The 14831-nt window shown below is 47.2% G+C and overlaps 1 long non-coding RNA gene across 1 annotated transcript in view; it reads right to left on the bottom strand.

The window, feature by feature from the left end:
- Window positions 1-14831, bottom strand: part of LOC114872099 — a 34123-nt gene that overhangs the window by 6360 nt on the left and 12932 nt on the right. The gene's annotated exons all lie outside the window — the stretch shown is intronic.

The following is a 14831-nucleotide window of genomic DNA, read 5'->3' on the forward strand; positions in this document are numbered from 1 at the left end:
CTTCCGTGAGGCAAAATAAGATTTCTGTCGACGACCCCCTTCGTCGCGATCGAACGTGTCGTCAAAAATGAAAGCGACGACCGAATTTTCGTTCGTTCAAAACTACCCGAGGTTAAATTTGGTTCGTAAAATCGTCGATTTAAATTAAACAACGAATTAATGGTAAATGTAGCTGTCGTTAAATACCGGGATAACTTTGTTCATCTTTAAACCAAACTCGTTCTACGTTTGGACGTTTTGACCTCGTTAACGGAATACGTAATTTGACAAATAATTCATGGATAGATTTTATCGTCCGTGTTAATAACGCATCTCGATCAGATTCATTCGGACGCGTGTCATTAAATCATCGCTAATTACTGTTTAATCGAGCGCCGATATCGTGAAGGAGAAAAAAAAACTAGCTCGTCGTAGTTAATTCCGTTCGTTCGGAAAAATAGAGCGAGAAGGAAGGGGGTGGAACGCGTCGGGTCAGATTGCGAACGTCGATAAGCCTCGAATCTTTTTCATCCCAGGGAAATCGTTCTGGTGATTATCTCTCGACGAAAATTCGACCCCTTTTTTCTCTCGAAGAAAGAAGAGAATCGGTCTCGAGTTCTCGTTCGAGGATCCCCGAATCGACGATTATAATTTCCACCTGGATCCTTTTTCTCTCGCAAGGAATCCGTTCTCTTTCGAATTCTCTTTCGAATTTTTCATGAAACAATTACAGAGTTCATTTTCACGACATCGAAGACGTTTAACGAGACTATAAAACATTATAAAAATCGTAGTCAGACGGTTGAAAGTTCCTGCTCGACGCGGTTCAGAGGATCATCTTCCTTGTCGCGAAGATGCTTGCTCGTCACCGGTCGAGGTCTTTAACCTTCGCAAAGAACTCGAGGCGAAGATACGAGTGGAATAAAACGATGCATGTCGTTCGCCGTCGACCACGATCCGCAAGGGAAATAAGGAAAAGGAAAGCGCGGAACAAATAGAAACGCGATACAAATATAAATAGAGATACGCGAGCAACCGGCTAAAGGAACGCGTACTTGGAAACACGGAATGTCGTTGTTGAAAGTGTCTTGGTTCGCGGAGGTGCTTCAATTTTCCTTTCTTTTTTTTCTTCTTTTTATTCTTCATCTTTTACCGGGATGAAAGGGCAAAGGTAGCGGGAAGATCTTGGCGCGATTTGATTCCTTTATCCAGAATGAATCTGGGTCGAGGCTGATGGGCCACCTGGTGCACACCCATCACGCACGAGTAACCCCGGTTCGATTAATTCGATGACGCGAGATGGTTAATGAAAATATTATCCACCAGCATATTTGAGCAAAGCCCGCGAGACTCGTGAACGTTTATTGGCATAGACACGGTCGGACGGGGCGTAATTAGGTCCGACTACCGGATACGATGGGTTAACATACGACCTGTGATTATTAAATGGGAATTACCGGCAGCCCCGACATTAATGCGGTTCCCAGTATTATCGCGTGACGACCCTATACGAGCTTACACCGTAATTCCGTGTCTCTCCCGCTGCGACACACTGATTTTACGAACAACAACAACAACAACAACAACAACGACAACCTTAGCTACGAATAGCCAGAACACATGTTCGATCCTGTTCGAAAACGCAGCCGATTTCGATCGATTTCCATCTTCCATTCCGGCCACCGCATGAATAAGCTTCGTTCAAATTAATTAACGATAAGATTAATTGGTCGAGTATCAATCCCGAACGAAACAAGCCACCCTTCGTCCCCGTTCAACGAACCTTACCCTTCCTTTCCCTTACCCTCACGTTCAACGTCTCGTTAAGGGACGCGAAAACAAAGTCGTCGCTTCGTTTCGACGCGAAGAAAGGTAAAAGCCGCGGCTTCTGTCCGTGACACTTTTGCGATCAGAAAATAGAAACGATCGATAACTGTGCTCTGGAAACGAGTCGTTGCTGGTCAACTCGAGGGTGCAACCTTTCGATCCGTTCCTCGGACGGCCATTCTACTTTCTCGTTTCCCTACGATGTTTTTCCTCCCTTTTTTCCCCTCCCCAGTTTCGTTTATACAGAGCGTTCTCTTTAAATTGCGAGCACAAGGATTATTCTTTTTTTAACCGTGAATTGCAACGTACGTCTCTCCCGCGCAACTATTACACGAGATATTTTCTCATGTAACAAATTGTAGTTTGCAAGTGAAATAAGGTAGCCGAGTTAACCTGTATTTATTCAAAGCTCGCGTACACTCGCGTGTACAACGGCGAGAGAGGAAAAAGTAGTTTCGATGGAGTCCACGACACGGCCACGAATCATCCCCCTTTTCTTCGGGAAGGTGGCAGCGCTGGTCGAGCAGATTTATTCGCGACTCCCGTTGCTCCGTTGCAATGGTCGTCCGCTAACGGTGGGCGTGCTCGAAGGAATAGTTACTTGCTGCGAAGAGGAGTCCCCCAGTAAGTCTTTAAAGGAGAGAATAGAAACGGACTCGTGAAAAGAGCAGGATCGTTCGTCCTGCCGTAGCAGCGAGCCATCGAGATTGGCCCTAAAGTTTCTCGCGCTATCCACAAAGGCACTGATCGTTCGATTTATGTTCACCGTTCGCCACCTTTATCGGCCTGGATTCTATTCGAACGGGACCCTCCGGCTGGTACCTTCGAGGAATTCCTTTCTGGCCGGATTCCTAATCGTCGGCCGTTACGCTCGGAACCGTTCGAAATCGAGTGACGAACGATAATCGAACCGAACGGAAGAAACAAGATACACCGCGCGAATGATAATTCGAAAGGAAGAGTAACGCGACGTTTCGGCCCGATATTTGGCCAGAATTTTCGATGCGGCCGTTGTAATTTATCCTGGTAAAATATCGTCGTTTCAGCGACGTCAATGACGCGGAAAGGCCGACGGTACATCGTCGGGAATCACGCGAGCCGATCACGGTGGTCGATCCGCTCGATCGAATTTCGTTACCGGGCCAGACTGACGTTGACGCGTTTTTCGCCGCGACGAAAACGATGAACTAACAGAAAATGAAAAAAAAAAAAGAGAGAGAGAAAAAAAATAGAGGAATAAAATACAGGGTACAGAGGAAAAACGATGGAGGGCAAAGATGATACGATGGATATAGATGGATGGATGAAAACGTCGAGTCTACCGTTTACCTATCGTCGAACAATTTCGAATACGTCGGGCCGAAAGCAATTTCGGCGGTTGCCGCGTGTGGCTCATCGATATGGAAACGGGTCGCTAAGGAATTAGAACGCGGACCTCGATTGTCGAACGCCATCGTTCCAGCGAATAAACGGACTTCCTTGTCCGGTTCAAAGATGGACTCGATTTCCTTCGAGGTTAGCACGAGACTTCTATCGAATCCTCTGTTATTAGAGTATCTCGTCGCTCGAAAACTTTATCCTTCAATTTCTTTGTTACTCGACGAATACTTGTGTACCGTGAAACCCTGTCGGATTATTCGATATCCAACAATTTAATAGTTAGAGAGAATCGTTACGTTTAAACGTTGAAGTCGGCTCCGATGGGACCGAGAATTCCGTATTAATCTCGCTGACACATTTATTGGAACGTTACTGAGCATTTCAGGGCACGTAATCTTGCCATAATAACAGGATATCCCTGAATATTAGCAAGCGTCAAGCGATGAGATATTCACGTACTGGCTCACCTATTGCCTTTTCATAGAAGATTCATGTCGTTTGTAGCCAAGCCTTGGGATCCTCCCGCTCGATTTATCATTAAAATTTGTTAACGGTGTTCGCCGTTGAGCAGCCTCTAAGAACGGGCTAAACACGCTATATTCTCAAGGGTGTCTCGCCTGCCTAACATCCCCCTTTCCCATCCCTTTAACGAACGACCGTGTTAGATTTCGCTTACAAATTATTGACAAGTCAATGTACCATCACAAACGCACGTTGTATCTGAAATTTTGCTTTATATACTGTATACGGCATAACAACGGCAAAATCGACCCGGAATCACCGATTCGACGATAGCCTCGCGACGCCAGTTCCTTCCGTTCTGATTTTACGCGGCAAACGAACAAGCGTTAGAGCGAACCCAGAAGAATAAGAAGAAGAAAAATAAAAAATATCCTGACCATCCTCGTAAATTATCGTTTCCCATTAGCGTGCCGTGTGACGCAACGGCGCGGTTCGTTTCACATAATTAGGAGGATGGCTCGATGACACGTACGGGGTACACCGCACCATGGAGCCCCATAACTCACCCCAGGAACAACGATAGCGATGCCGTTACACCGGCGTTATTACTTGCCACGGAAGCTGACTCGGAATAGCTGGCCCGTTGATACCGTCGGATTAGAGACGCTCTTTCCTCTCCACCCCCGTAACCTACACCAGTACACGCCTCCACCCTACATTTTCCCCATCGCCGTTCCTATTTTCCTTCCTTTCCACCGGCAACGCGATGCACGCGTCCCTGACAGTGGCCGTGAGCCGCGAAACGAGATCTTCTTGAAACCAGGCAACCGGAACGACGTCGTTCTTCTCCAGTTTAAGGCTGTCGGCTATTTAACAACGTTAAACTCGCGCGAACCTGGTAACATTGTTATAACGTATTACAATATTGCGCGTTTCAAGACAGATTCAATTTGAATACCGTGCGTCGCCGATTTTCCGGACGAATTCTAGGTACCCATAGAGAAAGCGCGGTGAAACTTTCTCGTTATAATTATTCAAAGTTTTTTCCCTTCAAAACTCGAATGTCAGAGGTCTGGGTTGCAATTGACCTGGCTTCCGGCATCGGTGGGTTAACCAGGAACAGAAGAAACGCGGTCACCATCTAGGAAAGGCGAGCGTTCTTACGAGCCACGATGAACTTTAACGATCGGTCAGGTTGTCGAGCGAGCGACGATAAAGATCTAGCCAAGAAATGGGCGGGTTAGAGTGGCGAAAAAAAGAAATGGGGGGGAAAAAAAATTAGCGGGTGCTGGAAGAAAGGCGGCGCGCGTGACGCGCACGATTTCGCGTCTACGTGTCGGCGCGTCGCGTCGCCTCGCGTCGCGTCGTCGAGCCCCGGTGAACGCGGTGTCGTTGTTGAAGGGGACGCGTTAGACGGGAACCGGATGACGGGACCGAGTGAGCCTTGGTCACGCACGCTAATACCTGCTTCGCTTAATAACCGACCCCGTTAATCCGCGATTTATTTCAATTTTCTTCGATAGCTATCTGGACGCGAGCTTAAATAGGCGACATTGGTAAAAATTTGTAATTTAAAAAAAATATTTAACCGGTCTGCCCTGCGATTCGACGAGCGCACTCGCGATTGATAATAGGCTTAAGAAGTTTAAGAATCGAGAGATTCCCTTCGCGATGAAAAAAAACACACGGAGAGGGAAAAGTTTCGTGGCTCCGCGAGTTAATGACGCTCGTATTTCTTCGGTTCGGTAGCTAGCAAAACGCCCACCGCTTTGTTCGCGAACCCTGCCCGTCCTGCTTGGCTCGGTTCAATTCGACAGCAGAAACGGCGCCAAATCGACTCGCGTGATTCACCGGCGATCTTCGATCGTCTTCCTAGCCGAAACTCTCCTCCCCGAGCGACGACGGTTATTTAAGGGCGAAAGACCGTGAAGGGATAGCACGGCAGACTTCCGGTCAGCTTTGTCTCTTTGATGTCGCGGAGGGCCCTGGCTTCGCGGCTAGCTCGTCTAAGACTCCGTCTGGCCTGCCCAGCTTCGGCTTTCGTTGTGCTCGTCTAATTCGAAACTACATATTTAATCCTGAGCAAACCTAAACGGACGTTGCCCGGGTAACCGACGACACAAAGAACCCGCTAGGCCGCGAGGGATTTTGAAGACTCGCGGCTGCCTCGTCGGCCTATCCCTCTTTTCCCCACGTCGCAACCGAGGAATCACGAGTAGGCTGGATGAAAGAGGGTAGAAAACGAGGAGAAGGGTGATACGAGGCGATAGCGATGCCGATGTGAACGATGCTTGCTACTCGTTGTCGGTGTCGAGCCGCGCGGCCACGACGATTGCGAATTCCAAGTGTACGAGACCGGCATAAAAGTGAAGGAACGACACGGTTGAATGAGAGAAGGAAAGAAAAAACGCGGCACCCTTGTAGTTTTGAACACGACCCTCGTTTCCTCGCGGCTTGTAACACTCCCGTACCCCTTCTCGCACTCGTGCACGAGAGATGCGCCACCCTGATGTCTGACTTGGTCTTCAGGATCGGCTCCGATGCGAAAACTAACACGGTTCGTGAAAATCTCCGCTCGGTTTTTACAATGATAAACGACGCGTTCGCCGATAACAGCCTGCGCAACCACGCTCGTATTTTCATAAAGTCCTTGGCTAACCACGATACATTTGTTACCGTTATTAAACTACCTACTTCTTGATTAGAGACCACCAAGATGAGAAAGTTTGCGAGCGGTGTTCACGCGAGTTGCAACACCGACGATAGGATTTCTTTGCCTCTTGATTACTTTCCATTGTACATGTCGTAATGAAATAAAAATTCTTAGGAAAGTAGAAAGAAATATTTCCTCGCGATAACGCTTCGATTCGGACGTTGATAGAGCTGGTTCCCTAGGTGATAACCTACACCGCGCTCGCTTTTTATTTACATAAGTGATCTATTTTTCATGGCAAGTTAACAAACGATCTCATATTGGCTCATTTTTATACCGAAGAAGGAGCAGAGCAAGGACGAAGGCCCTCTAGCGTTTCTGATCTTCCGTGAGCTCGTCGCGGTATCCATCTTCCTGTTCTGTATACCTTTCCGTATGGTTCCATCGCGCGCGCTGAATCTTTTACAAAGAATCCAACAGACTTGGTTTATCTTTAACATCCTCATCGCCAACTCGACTTAAATCGACTTCCTAAATCAGTTTTGCATTAAACCTCTGCAAATTGTTCCGGACAGATTCTAAAGATTCACTGTCAAAGTTAAAGAACAATTTTCGAATTTCCTCTTGCCCAAAAGCGAATGAAACTTGCAAACACCGGTATTTACGTTGAAACGGGTAAAACTATTTACGGGCACGAGGATCAGAAGTAGAATGCATAAAATATGTATAACGATCGTAAATCGAAGAAACTTTCTGGGCCAGCTATTAAAAGAGCCACGCGGTTTGTTCTGTTTAATCGTGGCGAATCAATTATACGCGCGACTCGCAGCAATACTCGCGGTTCGTCGCGCGACCAACTCGCGAGTTCGCGTTAACCCGCTCCCTCGTTTACGCAATTTCCACGCGTAACCTCGCTCTGCGGTGTGTAAGCGACGCGACGGCACGCTTGGAAGGGATAAATGTGGAGCGAGAGGGCAATGGAACGATCGAGCATACTACTGACAGAGAGAGAGAGAGAGAGAGACGGCAATAAACCAGGAGGTGAATTCTCATCCATCAAGGTGTACGAGGCACATGCGCGATATTAGCGGTATTTAGTGCTTACGGAATGCTGATTCAGTTCGACACCGATGGCCAACCTGCGAGAATACTGGAAACAGCAACCCGTTCTATCGCAAACACACCCCCTGGACACACGTTCCACACGACGGACTAACATCTTCCGCGGATGTAACGTTGTTTCATTGTATTTTAATTGAATTGATATAAAGATCTTGAAATTTCACGAAGAAAGTCATATACCTACCTTTTCCTTTAGGTGAAGATACCCGTTTATTCTTTCTATCGCAAACACACCCCCTGGACACACGTTCCACACGACGGACTAACATCTTCCGCGGATGTAACGTTGTTTCATTGTATTTTAATTGAATTGATATAAAGATCTTGAAATTTCGAAGAATTGACGAAGAAAGTAGATACTTTTTTATTTTTCATATTCCTTTCCCTTTAGGTGAAGATACATCCCAAGATTTCCGATCTTTGTATCCCACGTTGGTAACGCGTTTAATCCCCTTGTTTCTTCTTAACGCCAAGCACGTCGGCTCTAGCACGTTTCTCCGCGGTTTTGATGGAGCACCGAAATCCCATAAAATTCCTCTGCTCTCTCTGTGTGAAAAAAGAGTGAGCCAACAAGGCGGCGGAGGAGACTCGTTAAGAGGTGGGTGCCAGCGTCAGCTACATCACGAGCTGTAGGACGAGCTTTTAAAAAACGTAGCTTTCTAGCGTGCTCTCCCGAACCACCTGAGCTCGTCTTTCGCAAAAAGCATATACGTTGTTGGCAGACGGGCCAACATGCCTGGAACGTGGTCGACAGGAGAACGGGACACAATTTCAAGTAGGATTTACCCGTCGGTCCCTGGGATATCGTTTCTCGTAACCGATACCAGCGGTTATTGTTTCCGCGGTTACTCGCGAGGAGGATGGATTAACGGATGGAAAGCAGCCGGAGACGAGACGAATCGTTGGGGATTCAGTTCTCCGCGACTTTGCCTATCGTGTTGGCTAGTTTCTCTCCTATGTACGGATTAGGGTTGTCGTTCGAGGCAGAGGAGAGGCTTTCGTTCGAGGTTTCCACGATTAACCGTCCGCCAGAAACGGAACGTATCTTCTTTCTCTTCTCGTGCTACGATTTCCACCGTGGAAGCTGTTTTCCGTTCTACGGATCTCGAACAAAGAGCACCCCCGATCCTCCACCATTTCCGCGGCTTAAACCGTGATAAAAGCAAGCACGGCCGGCGTACACGGCAATTTCTCGTGGAAGAAAACGAAGAGACCGTACGCGTTCCCGTCGCGACGTTACGCGACGCCGCTTTGCACGGCGTGCTTGCAATTGCCTTCGAGGCAGACCGAAGAGGAAGCGTGATTCGGTTTTTATAGCCCGACATCCCGCGCCCCGAACAGAGATACGAGGGATATTTATCGACGTGCTTATTTCGACGAGCCTCGGGGCTCGGCCCCAGCCTCGGGATAATCGTCGCAAGAGGCCACCCTGCCGTTCTGTCTCCTCTCTACGCCCGCTAATCCGAAAGGCACACGGACCGACGTAAATCAAACCGATCGCCAAGGACCATTGGGGAAAGAATAGCTTCCCAACCATCGATCCATCGAACACCACCCAACGATCATCGCTGCTTTGAATTGCTCCATCTCCCCCGACCAATTCGAAACGAAAATTCTTCTAACAAGATTGTTTTCTTTCTTCGTCTTGTTCCCTTTTCGTCTGACTGCAGGTCCCTTTGACGACGCGGTGACTTCAGGCAACGGGAAAATTATTATCCGCCTCTGTACGGGAAATTGAAAAGATCGGATCGAAGATCGCGACCACTTGCCAGCGATGCTTTTCAGATTATCCCCGGCTCGTTGCAGCGATTCTGAATCGCGTGTTGGTACAACTTTGTTATCGATACCGTCCTATCGAATTGCTCGCTTTTTATTTCAACTATTCATTCCGTTCAGTCATATTCGATTACACTGATTGGGAATAATCTATTAATGGCTCTCTATTCGCGATTGATAATAACGCGCGGAGTCAAGTTTCGTGATTCGCAGGGAAAAATCGGTTCGCCGAGCGTACTCCGATTTACATGGCTATTCAAAGTCCCAGGCGACGCACGAAAACGCGAAAACCATGGACGGTTCATAGTGGATCTCCGAGTTTCCTTTGATCTGTCGAGTGGACACGCCAAGGGGATACGTGACGGACGGTATAACCGTTGATTAAAAATATCCCGATCAAAGAGTTAAAAAGCAGACGATGGAACTTTTCCGCCGTCTCGATCCCGATTTCAACACAATCGTTGGTTGGAGATCGACAAATGGACCCGATTGGAGATCGATCCTTTGAACCAGTGTCTTGGTACTCGTACAACCACTCGTCCATTTACACAAAAGTAGCAAATGAAGTTTCTTTTTTTTTTTTTTTCAAATTTGTTATAGTAACTCCAGCATTTTCCCACCGTTTCAACGCATTACCGCCACTGTAGTCAATGTAAACTCGGTTTAACGAGGTGAGAAGCGTGGATGTTAACCATTCTGCGTTTCTGCCTTCACAAAGAGATTCCATTCTGAACTATGGACCAGTTGGTCGTTGTTCTCCTGAGCACGCGGTTGCTAACGCATCCTGTGGTTCTCTTTCAGACGGCGTCCACAGGGCAGTCGTTACGCGAAGAATGTTTTATTTATCCTTTTTCTGGTGGTTCGCACAGGGCAAGCCAGGAAGAGGCAGCAGGCGGCGCGGCTCGCATACATTATCGATCGTTGGCCAGCTTAGCCGACGGAGTTTCGCGATGCCAAAACGGATGCGAAATTCGCGAAAAGAGTACGTCTGATGTTCTCCCCTTCCCTCGCCCTCTGCTTTCCGCCGATTCCTGCCGTTACGGTTCCAGGTTTTCGACGCGAACCACCGAGGGAAAACATCGATACCATTTGGCGATCGAAGCTGTTCCAACGGAACATTCCGTGAACCAAGTGGGTCGTTTGCTCGAGAAAGAAACCGAGATGAAAGCCGAGTCTCCAGAAGTGAAAATAATCTTTTTACGAGCCGATCGATGCTTCTCTAATAAGAACGGCAATTTCCTTCTTATCCAAACAGACGGGAGATCCGGAGAAAGTTGGATGAGGGAAAACTTCATTTATGTCTGCGCCCCTCTGTATATTCAGTTCTGTTTTTTTTTTTTTTTTTATAACAGATCATTCTTCATAATTAGTAGAAATGTTCGAGATGAAATTGTGTTGAATTTTCCAAGGAAATCGCTTCTGTCATTTCGGGGTGCAGTTACATCTGTAACGTCATCTTCGATTTTTGCCAAATCAAGTGGAAAATTTGAGGAGACATTTTCAGGATACCGTGCTTTAGAGATATGTAAAAATTCAGGGATCGAAGTTTTGAAATTCTTCGGTCTGTACGCCTTCTTAAGAATCTTCCCGGTTTCCTTGCTCCAAACGAGTCTGTGTTGAAATCACTTCCGTCAGCGAGGAATCCTCTTCGAAAAGCTTAATCTTTATCCCCGGATATAACGTATACTTTATGAGTGGCTTAATTTACCGTCAAACTTTGATATCGTTGAAAAATATTATAAAAGTCTCGAATTATTATCAAAATCTTCAGCTAGATTACAAGAATAACCCCTTAAGATTTTCCACGGAGAACGTGTTTCGGACGGATCCAGTCTGGCATGGATAATTTCTATTATTTTCTCGATCCGAAGACAACCAGCTCACTGGCGGCGTAAAACTCTAGCCTCGATTCTTGCCGCGTTTTCAACGTTTCAACCTTCTTATCCTCCGCGACCAGTTGAGCGTTCCTCGTGTTTCTACCCCGTGACCCGTACGACCAGCCACTTCTTCCTTTTCCATCGTTTCACCTCTCCGTCTAACGCCATCCTTTCCTTCCATTACACGCTTCCGCTAGCAGGATTCCCTTCAACCATATTACATCGTAATAATAGCACTCTAGCAGTTCCTCCGCTACCGCCTACGTGACTCGTAATAATTCGCGAACGTGCGGCCCGATACAGGAACGGCGCGAGGCGCGGCGGCATACGAAAGCCACCTTTTCCAGCTGGCGAATACATCGTATCGGTGCAAAACCGAGGGGGATCGCCAGGTTAACCCCCTGGTATCGATCTCTCCTGCTCGATGCACGCTCCTCTAACCCGCTCGATAGCCCTGAGGTAGGATACCGTTCCTCCCGATCCAAGGCCAATTGGATCTCCTTGCTCGAGTAATCGCAGGTCGACCGTTCCATTTGCGTCCTACCATCAGACCCTGCCCCGACGAAATACCGTTCCTAATCGTTCTGGAAACGAAACACGCTCCACGTCGCCCGTGCTTCACCGATTACAAACGAAAAGCTTCCCTCTCTCTTTCTCTGCTTACCAAGTCAAATTCCCTTTTACGTTTTTTCCAACAACCGACACTCGATGCGAGCAATTAGAGATGCGCTTTCAACGCGAGAACGGAGCAACGATTTCGTTCGGTTCGGTACTTTGCTTTTAAGTTTAAGCACGGATTTCAATAATTGCCATGGCCAATGCTGCGTTCAAAGGATTCAGATTTTAACGAGGATGAATTTTAATAGGTCGATAGATTTCAAATTACGTTTACAACATTACTGTTCAGTTTCAGTAACCCTGTTCGAATTCCTTCCGTTTTTCCTTCACCCTCCGGTCCCGGGAACAACAAGAAAGAAACGTGCATCGTAGCGAGAGGAGAAACGATCGGATCCGCGTAAACGAAGGTATCCCGGGACGTTTGGTAGCATGAATTTATCGTGCTCGACTAGATTCGAATTGCTCGAGCCGGTTGGAATCGATAGGAGAAGGATCTTTCCACGGTCGATCGTTCGACCCCGAAACAGGAAACGAAAATACCGGAAAATGTCTTCGTTCGCGTTCTTTGCGATTCGTTTCCTTTTTTTTTTTTCTCTTTATTTTTCGGTAACAAGACTTACGAGTTTTGCAACGTGGTAAACCGAACGAAAAGCGGATCAACGTTTCGTGGCTGGCTACTAAAAGTTTCAACGATACGACCCGGTTTTGTATTTAGAAATTCTATTATTTTTACTAATTATATTTTAACGCGGTGACACCGTGCTCGTTGCTAATTCACACGTGCATCCTCGGTGTTATATTTCGTCCTCCAAGCTTCATATTTTATTGCTCGTATTTTTGAACAAATTTACTCTAATCGAAGTTTGATAATAGTGGCCAATTGTGGTTCGTTTAATTTTCATGAGAATCGAGTCTTGAAATCGAGGCAAAGATTGACTAATTATAAAAACGCGTCTGGTCATTGACCCGGTGGCAAACTGGCATAAAATAAATATTCAGTAACAGTATATATATATAAATAAAACTTGCATTTACAACAACGGTACCGTTCATTCTTAATGACTTCTTCCATTAATCCCTGAAAAGCGACACCGCGTGCAATCTCCTCGCGATAAAAAACCGTTATTGTTATCGTATTAAAATTCACCGTTCGTTACTAATCAATCCTGATAATCTCATCCAGTTACACGTTCTAAGGTTATTACTCGCACCTTTCCGTCCTGTCGTAAATACGCGTTCTTCCGTCTATCCACCTGTCCGTCTGGTATATCTGTCTGTGCCTCAGTAATCGCGGAACAGTAGACGCGGAATGGATTGCGTCCTCGGCGATAAAAAGCCAGTGTTCGCGTCGCTTTGACGTTGTTCCCGCGATTACCTCGACGGAATATCAAGTTTTTCCACGGTACCGCGAACGGTTCGCCGTCCGCGTGTACGAAAGAAATCAAGAAATTTCCGTGTCACCGGGGAAAGAACGGAAAAGCCGGGTGCCGTCTGTCCTTTTGCACGGGACAGGAACGGAACCCGACGCGATTATAAAGTCCCTGCCCGCGGTGAGTACGCGTCTGGCCGAGATTATACTCGGGGAAAATAATCGCGAGCCCATTTCGGTGAAAGCCACGCGTACAAAGTAATTAGTCTGATTTTCCAGCACTGCCACTGGCGTTTCGTTACCTCTTCCACCATCCTCGCCCTTCTTCTTCTATTTCCCGCACACTTCGTTTACCACGGCCATACTCTCTTTCTCCAGCCTTTCTCCGGCTGGAAAATTCACTCGCTTTTTTTCCATCTCTTTCTTTCACTCGTCGTCTTGCTTCGTTATCCAGTAGTCATAGGCGTAGCGAATCCCTTAAGATTCGGCGGAACTTTGATTCAGAGTAACAGAAATTTGGAATTCGTCTCTGTATTCTTCCGACAGTACTCTACAGGCGAAGTCGAACGGTGTTATTTTGAAATTTAGAACGCTTTTGAAAATTAATTAGACGGTAAAGAGGGAAAGATAAGATTACGTCTATGAGAGGACAGTCTTGCTCTGCTCCTCTAGGCGTGGAAATTCGTGGAAGTTACGCGTGGGAGTCCAGAAAAAAAGGAATGCAACTTTTTCCTCGGGAAATCTCTCTGTACGTTGCGCGCGACGAGCGTTTCACTGTCCCATTTCCTATCCTCGGCTCCCTTCCTTTCATGGTTCTTCCTTGTTTTCATGTTCTCACGGTTCGTTTAGCCCGTTTCTCATCACTAAGCAGCCAGTTTATTTAAACGTTGTTTAAGCGTCGTGCCGGCAAGAACGAAGAGGACACCCGGATACAGGTACGCGCGGAGCGGGTGGCGAATTCGTTCGCTCGTTACCGTGGTACGATTCCGGGGATCGGTTCCTCGACGGTGATTCGCCTAATTTAGCCCCGGCACCGGGGGTTACACAAAGACGGCAAAGTCTCACGGCACGTTACGCCCGGATCGTCGGCTTTTCTCACGATCCTGGGGATTCGGTACGCGCAAAGCATTATCCTAGCCCGGGTCCCTAGGGATTTCTATTTCTACCCCTTCTCTCACTCTCTCTCGCTCTCCCGCTCTCTGTAAACCGGGTCGCGGCTAGCCGAAAGAGCGAAAGAAAGACAACGCGAGGGTTGAGAATTGTGCACCGCTCGCGAATAAAGCGAGTCGAATTCGTCCGATTATGCAGGCGTGTATTTGCCACTCGTTAGAGGGGCCGACCTACTTGTAGACACTGCGAACGTGTACCAACTTTTTGTTCCCTCTTTTAAAATCTTCCCCCTCCCCCTTAAATAATGCACCCTCGCGAAACGGCAAACGAGAACGATCCAGAGAGGCAGCTACGTTTTCACGCGATAGCGAATCGTGACTTTTAAAACGCCGGAGTTCGGATTCCATTGCTAGGAGGTCGCGTTTAATCGTCTAAAGATCGAAACGATTCCTTCCCCTACCCTCGCCGAGTATCCTCGATTTCCCGACAAAGGAAAATAAAATACGGGGGTAGTTTCTTATCCGATTCGTCTCTCAGTCTCGCCATTATTTGCATTTAGTCGATTCCCCTCTATGAAGGTCGTTCGATCCTCCCTCTCTCTCTCTCTCTATCCCTTGTCACGATATTCTTTTCTTCTCTTTCGACAAGATGGCAAGAA

The sequence above is a fragment of the Osmia bicornis genome, chromosome 3 (assembly GCF_907164935.1).
Source record: "Osmia bicornis bicornis chromosome 3, iOsmBic2.1, whole genome shotgun sequence".
In the NCBI taxonomy this organism is placed as follows: domain Eukaryota; kingdom Metazoa; phylum Arthropoda; class Insecta; order Hymenoptera; family Megachilidae; genus Osmia; species Osmia bicornis.